General features: G+C 45.7%; 1 protein-coding gene across 1 annotated transcript in view; it reads left to right on the top strand.

Moving 5' to 3' along the window:
• Positions 1-14,655, top strand: part of LOC106609571 (staphylococcal nuclease domain-containing protein 1) — a 341,791-nt gene that overhangs the window by 165,023 nt on the left and 162,113 nt on the right. The gene's annotated exons all lie outside the window — the stretch shown is intronic.

Raw genomic sequence — 14,655 nt, 5'->3', positions numbered from 1 at the left:
GAAGTGAAAGAGAGACAGAAGAAGTGAAAGAGAGACAGAAGAAGTGAAAGAGGGAGAGAGAGAAGAAGTTAGAGGAGAGAGAGGGACAGAGAGAAGTGAAAGAGGAGAGAGAGGGACAGAGAAGAAGTGAAAGAGGGAGAGAGGGACAGAGAGAATAAGTGAGAGGGAGCGAGAGAGGGACAGAGAGAAGTGAGAGAGAGAGAGAGAGAGAGGGACGGAGAGAAGTGAGAGGGAGGGAGAGATAAAGAGAGGGACGGAGAGAAGTGAGGGAGCGAGAGATAAAGAGAGAGGGACGGACAGAAGAAGTGAAAGGGAGGGAGCGATAAAGAGAGAGGGACAGAGAGAATTCGCTCTGATTTCGATGATAAACACCTCTTTTTGATTAATGATTTTACTTTACATCTACTCTCTCTCTCGCTTTCACTCTCTCGTTTTCTCTAACTCTCTCTACCGCTTGCTCGCTCTCTTTCCCTTTCTCTCTCTCTCCCCAACTCCTCCATTTCCCAGGAACCGGGAAGAATATCTGACTCCTTCCTTTCCCCACTATTCTCTCTCCCTTTATCTCCCCCTCTCGCTCCCACCTCTCCCTCTTACTCTCCCTCTCTCCTCAAGTTGATGTGAGTGAATGGTGATTAGTCAGGGGTCCGGCCCCTGGTCGGAGAGTGGGATGCTGCTGACTGTGGTGCTTGGAGTACACCAGGCCACCGTGCAGGGTCTTCATGGTGTGTGTAGAACAGCGATTCCTCCACTAGACTAGATGAGTTTTTCTTTAGTGGATGGTCATGGGGCTGGAACATAAGTACAAATAATTTGTAGACTGCACATTGAACGCAAGAAGATATAATAATATTTGACTAAAACATAATAATTTCAAACCTTGCTTACATTGAATACGATCACACTTGGGGTACTTTGGAAAATATTTCCAACATTCAAATCACTTAGAGCTGATTTGCTGGTGTTTTTACAATATTTTATGTCCAACAATAAAACTATTGTTTATTTATAATTGTTTTGCTCAGAAAACGTATAATAAAGTCACTTGGCCGCCAGCTGGGGAACCCTGGTTTAGAAAATAGAATTACAACTAATAGAATGCACAGTTCCCTGATGGCTCTACCGGTGGCCATATTTGATATACAATCCAATGTGCCACAGCTATCTATGTTTAGATGCTATCTATGTTTTTCAATAGTGCGGTGTGTTGGAACGCTTCGGGGGGTCACGTGTGTTTGTGAGGCAGAGGTCCTGAGTTCGAGTCTCGGTATGAGCTGAATCAGGGGGAAGCAGTACTCGCTAAGCAAGCAGCGTGTCCTTTACATTACCTTCCTGAACGCATCCCAATGGGCTTTAGCTAAGTGGGCTAAGTGTTGTGACATGCAGGAGGTTGGAACCCAGTCAGTCACAAGAGGAAGATTGAATAGGGAGCGACTGGGCTGTTCAACTATAGTCTGATAGGGGCAGTTTATTGTGCTGTTTTTGTCCCAATCCCTTCTTACGTGTCCTGTGAGTGTCATAGAGGGGAACAGAAGGCAGGACCTTGTTCCAGAGAGTTCGCGTTCAGGAATGGGGCCATAATAGCTTTTAGCCCAAACGCTAGAGCCAAATTCATAGGAAGAAAAATTCAACATGCCACGTTGGCTTCAGAAACCACCAGAAACATGTTTAACACGGCGAGCGGTTGATCTACTCTCTTCTGCCATTCCTTGCTGGTAAAGTACCAGGATGTTGTCTGATTTTGAATCTGAATTTAGAGAACTGAATTTGAAAACTGAGTCTGACTGCATCTGAGAAGTTGAAATATATAAAACTTTAAACATTAAATGATCATTTGTAAACTTGATAGTCAATGAATGCAATATCTACCATATTGATACTGAATATGTACATATTTCATTTGAATATTCAAATCATAAAAGACAAGTTCAATTTATGCATTCAATGATTCAATTTGTGTATTGAAATCAAATAAACTCAGCAAAAAAAGAAACGTCCCTTTTTCAGGGTCCTGTCTTTCAAAGATAATTCGTAAAAATCAAAATAACTTCACAGATCTTCATTGTAAAGGGTTTAAACACTGTCTCCCATGCTTGTTCAATGAACCATTAACAATTCATGAACATGCACCTGTGGAACGGTTGTTAAGACACTAACAGCTTACAGACGGCAGGCAATTAAGGTCACAGTTATGAAATCTTAGAACACTAAAGATGCCTTTCTACTGACTCTGAAAAACACAAAAGAAAGATGTGCTCAGACTTTCCGCAATAGGCTGAGAGAGGCTGGACTGAGGGCTTGTAGGCCTGTTGTAAGGCATGTCCTCACCAGACATCACCGGCAACAATGTCGCCTATGGGCACAAACCCACCGTCACTGGACCAGACTGGACTTCAAAAAGTGCTCTTCACTGATGAGTCGCGGTTTTGTCTCACCAAGGATGATGGTCCAATTCGCGTTTATCGTCGAAGGAATGAGCGTTACACCGAGGCCTGTATTCTGGAGCGGGATCGATTTGGAGGCGGAGGGTCCATCATGGTCTGGGGCGGTGTGTCACAGCATCATCGGACTGAGCTTGTTGTCATTGCAGGCAATCTCAATGCTGTGCGTTACAGGGAAGACATCCTCCTCCCTCATGTGGTACCCTTCCTGCAGGCTCATCCTGACATGACCCTCCAGCATGACAATGCCACCAGCGATACTGCTCGTTCTGTGCGTGATTTCCTGCAAGATAGGAATGTCAGTGTTCTGCCATGGCCAGCGAAGAGCCCGGATCTCAATCCCATTAAGCACGTCTTCGACCTGTTGAATCGGAGGGTGAGGGCTAGGGCCATTCCCCCCAGAAATGTCCGGGAACTTGCAGGTGCCTTGGTGGAAGAGTGGGGTAACATCTCACAGCAAGAACTGGCAAATCTGGTGCAGTCCGTGAGGAGGAGATGCACTGCAGTATTTAATGCAGCTGGTGGCCACAACAGATACTGACTGTTACTTTTGATTTTGACCCCCCCTTTGTTCAGGGACACATTATTCCATTTCTGTTAGTCACATGTCTGTGGAACTTGTTCAGTTTATGTCTCAGTTGTTGAATCTTGTTATGTTCATACAAATATTTACACATGTTAAGTTTGCTGAAAATAAGCGCAGTTGACAGTGAGAGGACGTTGACATAGCATGTACACACACACACACACACACAGCCGGAAGACCTAACCCGGGATAATCTGCACAGCTCCATGCACCCAGTCACAGCATCAGCCTGCGATGTCAATCGTCCTTCTGTTATAATGGGCCTGGGCCAAGCCCAAATGTAATGTTATGTGTGGATGAGGTGAGCAGTGGTACTGGCAGGCGCTCAGTCTGTTTAGAGCGGGGACAGTGTGTGTGTGTTGCGTTTGACCCAAGGGTCAGTATGAGAATTCCCTACCAAAATGACCCATCAACCCATAATGACCACGGCTGGTAGTTGGTAGGTGCCTCTCCTTTTTGCCTGCCCAGGATTGACTCATTGAAACAGTTCCCCCTAATGCCACATTGAATTGACCCAAAATGGCAGCTCTGCCCTGATGGCAGAAGGGAGCCTGGTTGAGTTGTGGTCGGCCCCTGACTGCTTACTGGGGGGATCTGATGAATTTAACGTTGAAAGACTTAGCTGCACTAACTCCACTTTGGCGCGGTGGGTCTGCCAGTCAGTTAGCGTTTCAAGGGTAGATGTGTGTGTGTGTGTGTGTGTGTGTGTGTGTGTGTGTGTGTGTGTGTGGTGTGTGTGGTGCAGAACCCAGGCCTTGGGGCTACAGCCAGCGAGTCTGGGATGCTACCAGTCACATGTAGGTCAGCTGTGTGTGAGAGATGAGGGAGCGAGAGGACCAATGAGTGTTTGTCCTGCCATATATCCCTAATGCTAATCTGATTATATACTGTACACAGTAGCAGGATGATCGATCTAATGAATATTATGTCATTGCACAGCCCTTGCCAGAAATGAGGATTTGTGTGCGTTCTGGTTAGTTTGAGAGTGTAGGCAACATACGAGCCCATTCAATCTGGCCCAGGGGAGGTTTGACTAAAAAACATTGGGGAATGTATTATTTTGGGTTAAGGTCCAGGTCACTCTTGAATGTCTAAAACTAGATGGAAATTATTAAAAAAATTCTAATAGACCTAAAAGTTTTCAAATCACTGTCCCTTTTCTGGCCGGCAAATAACTTTGGATGAAGTAATCGCTCCGAAAAAATCAGTGCAAACATCTAACGCTGGATTCTATCTTGTAACCTTTGGAATCGGAGGCAGATGCTTACTCCCATCCGCCGTCCCCGTTCCCGTTCCCGTCCCCAACGCCCTAGCAAAACCCAACTTGAAGGTTACAGCGCTCACTGTTTCTCCTAGTGGCTGGTTTCCATGTCATCTCCCGACATCCTCAGACATGGATGGACGTTGAATACTGACTTGTATCATGGGGGACCTGCCTGGCTGTAGAGCATGTGAGCCTTAAAGGCGTGTGTGCTTGGGGAAAGACGTCTCTGCTTCTGTGTGTGTGTGTTTGTGAGTTTGTATGTGCTCATTTCTTTTTGCGTTAGCTGTGTGCGTTCATAGTGTTTATGTGTGTGTGTGTCCTCCACCTCTACAGTATCTAGAGAGACCACAGTCCTCTCTCTCATCAGTTCTGCTCAGCCTCATCCCCAGTTAACTGGGTTTAACCATTTCTCCAGCCCACTGCCCAGCCCTCCGCTGGGAACTTTGTCCCCTTCTCTCTCTCTCTCCACACGTTCAGTTTTCAGTCCTCTGCTAGTTTTAGTATTATTTCTCAGAGGAGGGAACGCACACTGACTGACCTTGGGGAAGAGGACAGGGGTTGGACACTTCTTTTCCCATTTTTCATTTCAATTTCCAGGAATTAATTCTGGGAGAGATTACACCCACAAAGACCGCCGCCACCCCGGCGAGAGAGCTTAAACCGTGTGAGGGATTTTACCATGAATCATTATTCTCATTACACACACAATACACACGCGCCAGTGTGACAGCTGGCAGTTGTCCAGCATACAATGGACACACTCCTCACACACACACACACACACACACACACACACACACCTGTACACGCACCCAGACATATGCTACATTGCAACTAGATTAGATTCTGTAATCCACAATGTGTTTTTATTTTATCACATTAAGCTGTCAGTTAAATGACCTTAGGTGAATTTAACCCACCATAGGTAATCTCACCTCAACCTGTGTGGTAGCTTGTCTGTCTCTTGTTTCTCTCACACTCTCCTCTCCCTCCCTCCTTAACAGTGTATTTGTGCGTGGTCTAATATTTGAAGGCCAGTCAGTGGTTAATTGTATTTGCCCAGATGGTGTGGGAGTGTGAGACGTGTATATGTGTGACATGCTATTGGGAGCTTAAGGGTTCAGTCTAAGTGAATCCACACTTCAAACCCTCTCTTTGTCTCTCTCTCCCTCCATCCCTCTCTCACTCTGTTGATCTCTGTCCTTCTCAGTGTTGATCTCTACCTCTTTCTCCCCCCTTCCTCCTCATCTCTATCTTTCTCTCTCAATCTATCCTCTCCCTCTCTCCTTTCATCCCCTCTCTCTCCTTTCATCCCCTTTCTCTCATTTCATCCCCATTTCTCTCCTTTCATCCCCCTCTCTCTCCTTTCATCCCCCTAGTGTGCTACAGCAGCTCTCATAATAGCCATTGTTTATAGACTAATGACCTTCATTATGTTTGGGGCCAGTTTGTAGCCCCGCCAGAGCTAGTGGATTAGCTAGCCTCATGTCAGCTGGAAGTGGAAGAAAGCAGGCTTAAAGTAGCCAACCCAGTGATCATCATCATCATCATCATCGCCTGTTAAAAGCCTTCTAAATAGCCTAGCAGACAAACATTTAATAAAAACACTATTGAAGTCGCCCAAATTACATTTTGGGATTTGAGAATCATCATATCTTTTTTGATATGGCTTATTGCACATCTGAGGCATAGCGTTTGTGGTGGTGAGATTTGAAGGTCAATTGTGTGTTTTGTAGCCTAACAACGTTTGGATTTAGTCCTCTTGTGTTTCTTTAGTGTGACCTTTTAGATATTTAGTGGTGTAATTAGCCAACGTGTGTGTTAATGTTCTGGGACACACACACACTGTCACATTTAGGAACCATCCAACCAGTGCTCTCCCTGGCATCCGGTACCAAGGGGGTGGGGCCAACCCCCTGTCGCTCACCCATTCGACCATATGCAAATTCTGCCGCCGTCTATCCCGGCCATGTCATTGGTCGAGGAGGCTCCATTAAGATTCCGGAAGCGTCGTGGCGTGCGTATTATCCCTCACTGTGTCGCCTTGCCAACTGCCTGACGGGCTAGCGGGCTGTAAATAGAGAGGGCTCCATTCTCAGCTTGCTGGGTAAAGACATGTTAATGCCCAACCATGAGAGGCCTTAAATCTCCCTGACTTTTAGCTTGGGAGCAGAGGACATGTGGGTGGTGGGGGGCTACTCTCTCAATCTCCCTCTTCTCCCATTCCTCTCTAGACCTTTTCAGGGGCTGGTGAAAATGAAACTCGCCTGTCTGTCTCTGCCTCTATCTCTGAGTTTGCTGGCTAGCTGAGTGCATTCCCAATTGCAGCACAACCGTGCTAAAGAAAGCCTCTAAGAGTTAGTCTAATATTCTGTCCAAACTGTTTTATGGTCAGTCTCTGCCTAGCCAACTCTTTGAACGTGACCACTGAAGTACATGCTATGTCAACATTTTCATGCGGCTGGTTTTGCCACACAACCAATTGTGACATTGTGTTAACACCTTTGTACCTTGCTTCATTGTCATGAGATGCTAGCTTCTGTCTCCAAAATGGTGTCTCTACTTACCGCCAGTTTCCCACAGTCTTCCATGAAATGGCAGGGTAAGCGTGGAAACTCCATCAGAAACCATTTGGGAGGATTAGGAAGGGAGGGGAGGGGAGGCAGGTTAGATCGGGACAGAAGGGAACAGCTTTCATCCCCAAAATCCGTCACAGATATATGCCAGACTATCAACAATGGTCAGACTGAGTTTAATGCCCACAGCCTGTCTCTCTCTGTGTGTGTTTCTGTGTTCCTGTCTGTCACAAATCCCTTCCGCAGGAAGATCCAGAACATTTCACAGATATTACCTCTGGAAAGTGTTTCAGCCAGTGAGGAAGGTAGCTAGTCTAGATGGAGAACCCAGTGAGGAAGGTAGCTAGTCTAGATGGAGAACCCAGTGAGGAAGGTAGCTAGTCTAGATGGAGAACCCAGTGAGGAAGGTAGCTAGTCTAGATGGAGAACCCAGTGAGGAAGGTAGCTAGTCTAGATGGAGAACCCAGTGAGGAAGGTAGCTAGTCTAGATGGAGAACCCAGTGAGGAAGGTAGCTAGTCTAGATGGAGAACCCAGTGAGGAAGGTAGCTAGTCTAGATGGAGAACCCAGTGAGGAAGGTAGCTAGTCTAGATGGAGAACCCAGTGAGGAAGGTAGCTAGTCTAGATGGAGAACCCAGTGAGGAAGGTAGCTAGTCTAGATGGAGAACCCAGTGAGGAAGGTAGCTAGTCTAGATGGAGAACCCAGTGAGGAAGGTAGCTAGTCTAGATGGAGAACCCAGTGAGGAAGGTAGCTAGTCTAGATGGAGAACCCAGTGAGGAAGGTAGCTAGTCTAGATGGAGAACCCAGTGAGGAAGGTAGCTAGTCTAGATGGAGAACCCAGTGAGGAAGGTAGCTAGTCTAGATGGAGAACCCAGTGAGGAAGGTAGCTAGTCTAGATGGAGAACCCAGTGAGGAAGGTAGCTAGTCTAGATGGAGAACCCAGTGAGGAAGGTAGCTAGTCTAGATGGAGAACCCAGTGAGGAAGGTAGCTAGTCTAGATGGAGAACCCAGTGAGGAAGGTAGCTAGTCTAGATGGAGAACCCAGTGAGGAAGGTAGCTAGTCTAGATGGAGAACCCAGTGAAGCCTGTGACTTAACCTCTAATATTCCCAATTTTGATTTCATTACAGGTAAACTTTCCCTCTAAGTAACCTGGTTTGCATTCCAAATGGCACCCTATTCCTTATATAGTGCACTACTTTTGACCAGGGACCATGGGGCTTTGGTCAAAAGTAGTGTACTATATAGGGAATAGGGTGCCATTTGGCGCTTTAATGTATTCCTGCTCAGTGCAGCACTCAGACACTGGGAGCTCGTTGGGCAGATTGAAGCCCCTGCTACCATTCAAATGAACAATCTGTTCCCAGGCTACTAGGCTGGAGATGAGTCAAAAGGGCTGCGGGGGAACAATGTGATAGGATGCTGTAATGCAGGCTAATGCAGAGAGGTGTGAGCATGCACAGTCAGGCGCTGATATTGGTACATCGCAAACGAGATGAGGGAAATCACCTGCTTCTACGCTTTTTTGGGGGGGATAGATTTGTTGGGAGTTTATGTTCAGGGAACAAAGGTGTGTGTGTGCTGCATGTGTGTCGGTGCAGTTGGTGTGAATATTTTAGTTTTTATAAGTGTATGTGCACTTCATGTTCCTCGTTTGCACGTATGTGGTTGTCGTGTGTGTGTGTGTGTGTGTGTGTGTGTGTGTGTGTGTGTGTGTGTGTATTTATTGGTACTTCTAATGCTGATCTCATGATTCTGACATTCCCCACTCCTGCATGGACTATCTGAACCAGTCTCCTCGTACAAACCTACTGCAGTCAGTTTCTCTAAAATGTCATCTCCATTCCTCTCCTCCCCTTTTAAAACCTGAGGATTTGTCCAAACAAGCTAAGTGGGTCTAATCTGGTGCGTACACCTGTCATACAGACATGTTAACCACACCGCATTTAGCTACTCCAAGAATCCTCCACAGAACACTCCACCAGCCAAGCAGCTTTGCAGCACCGGGAATAAAAGAAACAGCAATGGAGAGGGAGAAGGCGAGTCAGTCGGCAAAGGAGTGGAATATGACGTCCAAAAGAGAGGGGGAGAAAGACGGAAAAGAGGAATAAATCCCCTTAAACCAGGGGCCTGTGACCTTTCTTAAATGTGTTTTCTGTAGCAAGGCAATTGGGGATTTCCCCAGAGGTGAGACTGACTGGACTCGGCCAGGCAGGCTGCTCAGTAGCTCTAGTGAAAGGGAAAAAAGCAATGGCTAGCACTTTCTAAGTTGAAGTCAATAACAGGTTGGGCCATTTTATCAGCGCCTCTCTCTCTCTCTGTGTTGAGAGCTCAGGGATGGAGAAATGGGCGTTGATTGAGTTCTTAAAAATACTCCTTCCTTCCAACAATCGGTTGTGAAAAAGCGAAGGAGGGAGCATGCGCTGAGAGAAAAGAAGACAGGAAAGAGACTGTTGATGGATGGCCTGGCAGAGATGTACTACTGCATGGCAACAAGGGGGGAAATGGAGAGATAGAGAGTAAACAAGTGTGAATGGGAAAGGGCCTGGAGATCAGAGACTTTGGGAGTCCCTCCAGACTGTTTCACTGGGATTGAGAGAGCGAGACGCACACACAGATAGGTCTAATGCACATAGATTTAGCCCCAAAACTCCTATTCTCCAAATCCCTTCTCATATGTTAGCATTTTTACCAGGGCTTACAGGGATTAAAGTGGGCACGGCTGGCCGGCTTGTGTCGGGAATGGAGAGATCCAGAAAGATGAGTGTAGAGGAGAGGACACACTGTGTGTGGCGGTAGATGGGCTAGTGTGTGTGTGTGTGTGTGTGTGTGTGTTTTGTAATCCTCCATTTCCTGACAGATACAGTAACTATACTGGTCATATCAGCACAGTTTGGCCCACAGTATGCTGTTAGTATGTTGGAAAGCATCACTTGCAATTTTCTTGAACCTTCCCTCAGTTATATTTAGCAAAATTTGAAAGATGGGCAAATTGAATTTGTATAGCCTAGTGTTGAGTTTCTGCCTTTTCCTTTGTCAGCTAAACATAGCATTGGCCTACATTTTAAGTCCCATTTATTTTCCATGAACCTAGACCTGGATGGGTTCTATGCTACAGTGCCTTCAGAAAGTATTCATACACCTTGACTTAATCCACATTTTGTTGTTACAGCCTGAATTTTTTGTTGTTGATTCTAACCCATCTACACACAATACATGTTTTTAGAAATATTTGCACATTTATTGAAAATGAAATAGGCATATCTCATTTACATAAGTATTCACACCCATGAGTCAATACATGTTAGAATCACCTTTGGCACTGATTACAACTGAGTTCTTCTGAATCTCTAAGAGCTTTGCATAATTGTACATATTTGCACTTTTATTTAAAAAAAATGATTCAAGCTCTGTCAAGTTTGTTGTTGATCATTGATAGACAGCAATTTTCAAGTCTTGCCATAGATTTTCAAGCTGATATATGTCAAAACTGTAACTAGGCCACTTCGGAACATTCAATGTTGTCTTGGTAAGCAACTCCAGTGTATATTTGGCCTTGTGTTTTAGGCTATGTTTTGGAATATTTGCATTCTCTACAGGCTTCCTTCTTTTCACTCCATCAATCATGTTTATACTGTGGAGTAACTACAATGTTGTTGATCCATCCTCAGTTTTTTCCTATCACATTCATCAAACTCAAACTGTTTTAAAGTAACCATTGGCCTCATGTTGAAATCCTTGAGCGGTTTCCTTCCTCTCCAGCAACTGAGTTAGGAAGGACGCCTGCGTCTTTGTAGTGACTGGGTGTATTGATACACCATCCAAAGTGTAATTAATAACTTCACCATGCTCCAAGGTATATTTCATGTCTGCTTTTTTTTTTTACCCATCTACAAATAGGTGCCCTTCTTTGCATGGCATTGAAAAACCTCCCTGGTCTTTGTAGTTGAATCTGTGTTTGAAATTCACTGTTCGACTGAGAGACCTTATAGGTAATTGTATGTGTGGGGTACAGAGATGAGGTAGTAATTCAAAGATGCAACTTATTTGACTTGTTAAGCACTCAAGGCATTTTAAGCTTTTAATTTTTAATTACTAAGTAAAATAATAATCTAAAAATATAAGTCCACGTTCACATTATGGGGTATTGTCTGTAGGCCAGTAACACACCATTTCAATTTAATCCATTTTAAATTCAGGCTGTAACGCAACAAAATGTGGAAAAAGTCAATGATGTGAATTCTTTCTGTAGGCATTGTTTGCAGTGGAACGACAAGGTCAATGGACTTCTAGGAGAGAGAGGCCTACTTAACTCTACATTAACCACCATTTCCTCAATTTTAGTGTACATCTCAGCCCCTAACCATCAGTTACATCATAAATTGGCCTTTAGAGGTGTGTGTGTGTGTGTGTGTGTGTGTGTGTGTGTGTGTGTGTGTGTGTGTGTGTGTGTGTGTGTGTGTGTGTGTGTGTGTGTGTGCGCATGTTACCCAGAATGGGCTCGATCCATGTCTGACGCATGGCCCCAATCTGTCGTATGTCTCTCCCGGCTCACATCTGGAGCAATGGGTTTTCCTCAGGATAGACACACATGCTGTGCACGCACTGCCCACACACACACTGCCCAAAGATGCATTTCCATGGCCGTATGATGCAGAGGACGCTTTAATATTGTATGAAACCAGAAGAGTCAGTGTAAATAAACCACACACCATCTCCCGTCAAAACACACTTGCGTCATCATAGGAGAACAACTTGATAGTTTTATGGTTTTGCTGCGGTAAGAGTGCTGTCTAGTATGAAAAGGCAGGTCATTTCACTTCCTCTCCTCCTCGTCCTAGATGGTGCTCTGCCATGTGCCGGGCATCCCTGGCTGCCTTGTGGTTTTAGCACTGTGCCCACTCCTCTCCGTCTCCTTCCCTCTCTCGCCTTCCCTGTATGACAAGCTCATAGTGAAAGCCGATGCCCGCGGGATGTGTGCTCTCTCTCACTCACTCACTCCCTCTCTCTCCCTCTGTCACTTACTTACTCACCATATCTATCTCTCGTTCTCTCATTCCGTTCTGAGTATCAACCGCAGGAACAGACAGGACATGGGAGAGAGAGAGAGCTGCTGACGACAGGCCCTACGTCACCTCGTGTCCCTCTCCCGCGCACATAGACACAGACACTGTTATCTCACACACATAAACACTGTTCTCTCGCTTCCATACACACACAGCTCTCTCTCTCTCACAGACACACGCCGCTCTGCCTCCCAGCTGAATGCTTTATGTAAGACGGTTTGTTGGCCTTAGAGGGAAAACTCCATGAAATTGCAGCATATTATTGCCCTGCTACTGGGAAGCTATAGGCAGAGAGAGTTAAACACACTGCATAATATCATGTCCCATGTACAGTGGCTATCAGAAGTATTCACCCCCCTTACATTTTGTTGCGTTAAAGTGGGATTGAAATGGATTTAGAAAGTGATTTTGTTGTTATTGATCTACACAATACTTCATGTCAAAGTGACAAGACAATTCTACACGTTTTTACAAGTGAAAACAAAATTCAGTGTTACTATGTAAGTAACACTGAAACATGCTTGAGAGCATCAGCTGTTCTGGATCACTGTGTGATCACTCTCTCCGCAGCTGATGTAAGTAAGACCTTTAAACAGGTCAACATTCACAAGGCCGCTGGGCCAGACGGATTAGCAGGACGTGTACTCAGAACATGCGCTGACAACTGGCAAGTGTCTTCAGTGACATTTTCAACCTCTCCCTGTCCCGGTCTGTAATACCAACATCTTTTAAGCAGACCACCATAGTCCCTGTGCCCAAGAACACTAAGGTAACCTGCCTAAATAACTACCGACCCGTAGCACTCACATCTGTAGACATGAAATGCTTTGAAAGGCTGGTCATGGTTCACATCAACACCATTATCCCAGAAACACTAGACCCACTCCAATTTGCATACCGCACCAACAGATCCACAGATGATGCAATGTCTATTGCACTCCACACTGCCCTTTCCCACCTGGACAAAAGGAACACCTATGTTAGAATGCTGTTCATTGACTACAGCTCAGCATTCAACACCATAGGGCCCTCAAAGCTCATCACTAAGCTAAGACCCTGGGACTAAATACCTCCCTCTACAACTGGATCCTGGACTTTCTGACGGGCCGCCCCCAGGTGGTAAGGGTAGGTAACAACACATCCGCCACGCTGATCCTCAACACGGGGGCCCCTCATGGATGCGTGCTCAGCCCCCTCCTGTACTCCCTGTTCACTCATGACTGCATGGCCAGGCACGACTCGAACACCATCATTAAGTTTGCTGATGACACAACAGTGGTTGGCCTGATCACCAACAACAATGAGACACCCTATAAGGAGGAGGTCAGAGACCTGGCCGTGTGGTGCCAGGACAACAACCTGTCCCTCAGCATGATCAAGATTAAGGAGATGATTGTGGACTACAGGAAAAGGAGCACGCCCCCGAGCACGCCCCCGTTCTCATCGACAGGGCTGCAGTAGAGCAGGTTGAGAGCCACATCAACAACTAACATGGTCCAAGCACACCAAGACAGTCGTGAAGAGGGGACGAGAGAACCTATTACCCCTCAGGAGACTGAAAAGATTTGGCATGGGTCCTCAGATCCTCAAAAGGTTGTACAGCTTTTAGAGCATCCTGACGGGTTGCATCACTGCCTGGTATGGCAACTGCTCAGCCTCCAACCGCAAGGCACTACAGAGGGTAGTGTGTACGGCCCAGTACGTCACTGAGGCCAAGCTTCCTGCCATCCAGGACCTCTATACCAGGCGGTGTCAGAGGAATGCCCTAAAAATTGTCAGACTCCAGCCACCCTAGTCATAGACTGTTATCTCTACTACCGCACGGCAAGTGGTACCGGAGCACCAAGTCTAGGTCCAAGAGGCTTCTAAACAGCTTCTACCCCCAAGCCATAAGACTCCGGAACAGCTAATCAATTGGCTACCCCCCCTTTAATAACCCTACCCACAATTACCTCGATACCGGTGCCCCCGCACATTGACACATTGACTCTGTACCGGTACCCCCTGTATATAGCCCCGTTTTTGTTATTTACTACTGCTTTATAATTTTGTTTTTCTTCTCTTACTTTTTAGTTGTTTTCTTAACTGCACTGTCGGTTAAGGGCTTGTAAGTAAACATTTCACTGTAAGGTCTAAACCTGTTGTATTCGGCGTATGTGACAAATAAAATTTGATTTGCGTAAGTATTTACCCCCTTTGTTAAGCCTTAATTCGTTCAGAAGTGAAATGTGGCTATATACAATGTGGCTTAAGCTACGTTGAGGGGTTGACCTTATTTTTTTCCTCTGGCACAGCGGTCTAAGGCACTGCATCTCAGTGCTAGAGGCGTCACTACAGACACCCTGGTTCAAATCCAGGCCGTGATTGGATGTCCCATATGGCGACACAATTGGCCCAGCATCGTCCGTGTTTGGCCGGTGTAGGCCGTCATTGTAAATAAGAATGTGTTCTTCACTGACTTGCCTAGTTAAATAAAATGTCGAATAAATACATACACACAACATCTGTAAGGTCCCTCGGTCAATTATTGAATTTCTAGCATAGACCAAGGAGCTTTTCGAAAGCCACATAAAGAAGGGCAGTGATTTGGTAGATGGGTAACAAATAACAAATCAGACATTGAATATCTCTTTAAGCATGGTCAAGTTAATAATTATGCTGTGGATGATTTATCAAACCACTCACACACATCGCAGATTTTGTTGTCCTTCTGAACTGATCTGCAG

The sequence above is a fragment of the Salmo salar genome, chromosome ssa17 (assembly GCF_905237065.1).
Source record: "Salmo salar chromosome ssa17, Ssal_v3.1, whole genome shotgun sequence".
Classification (NCBI taxonomy): domain Eukaryota; kingdom Metazoa; phylum Chordata; class Actinopteri; order Salmoniformes; family Salmonidae; genus Salmo; species Salmo salar.
This window is presented reverse-complemented; position numbering and strand designations above follow the sequence as displayed.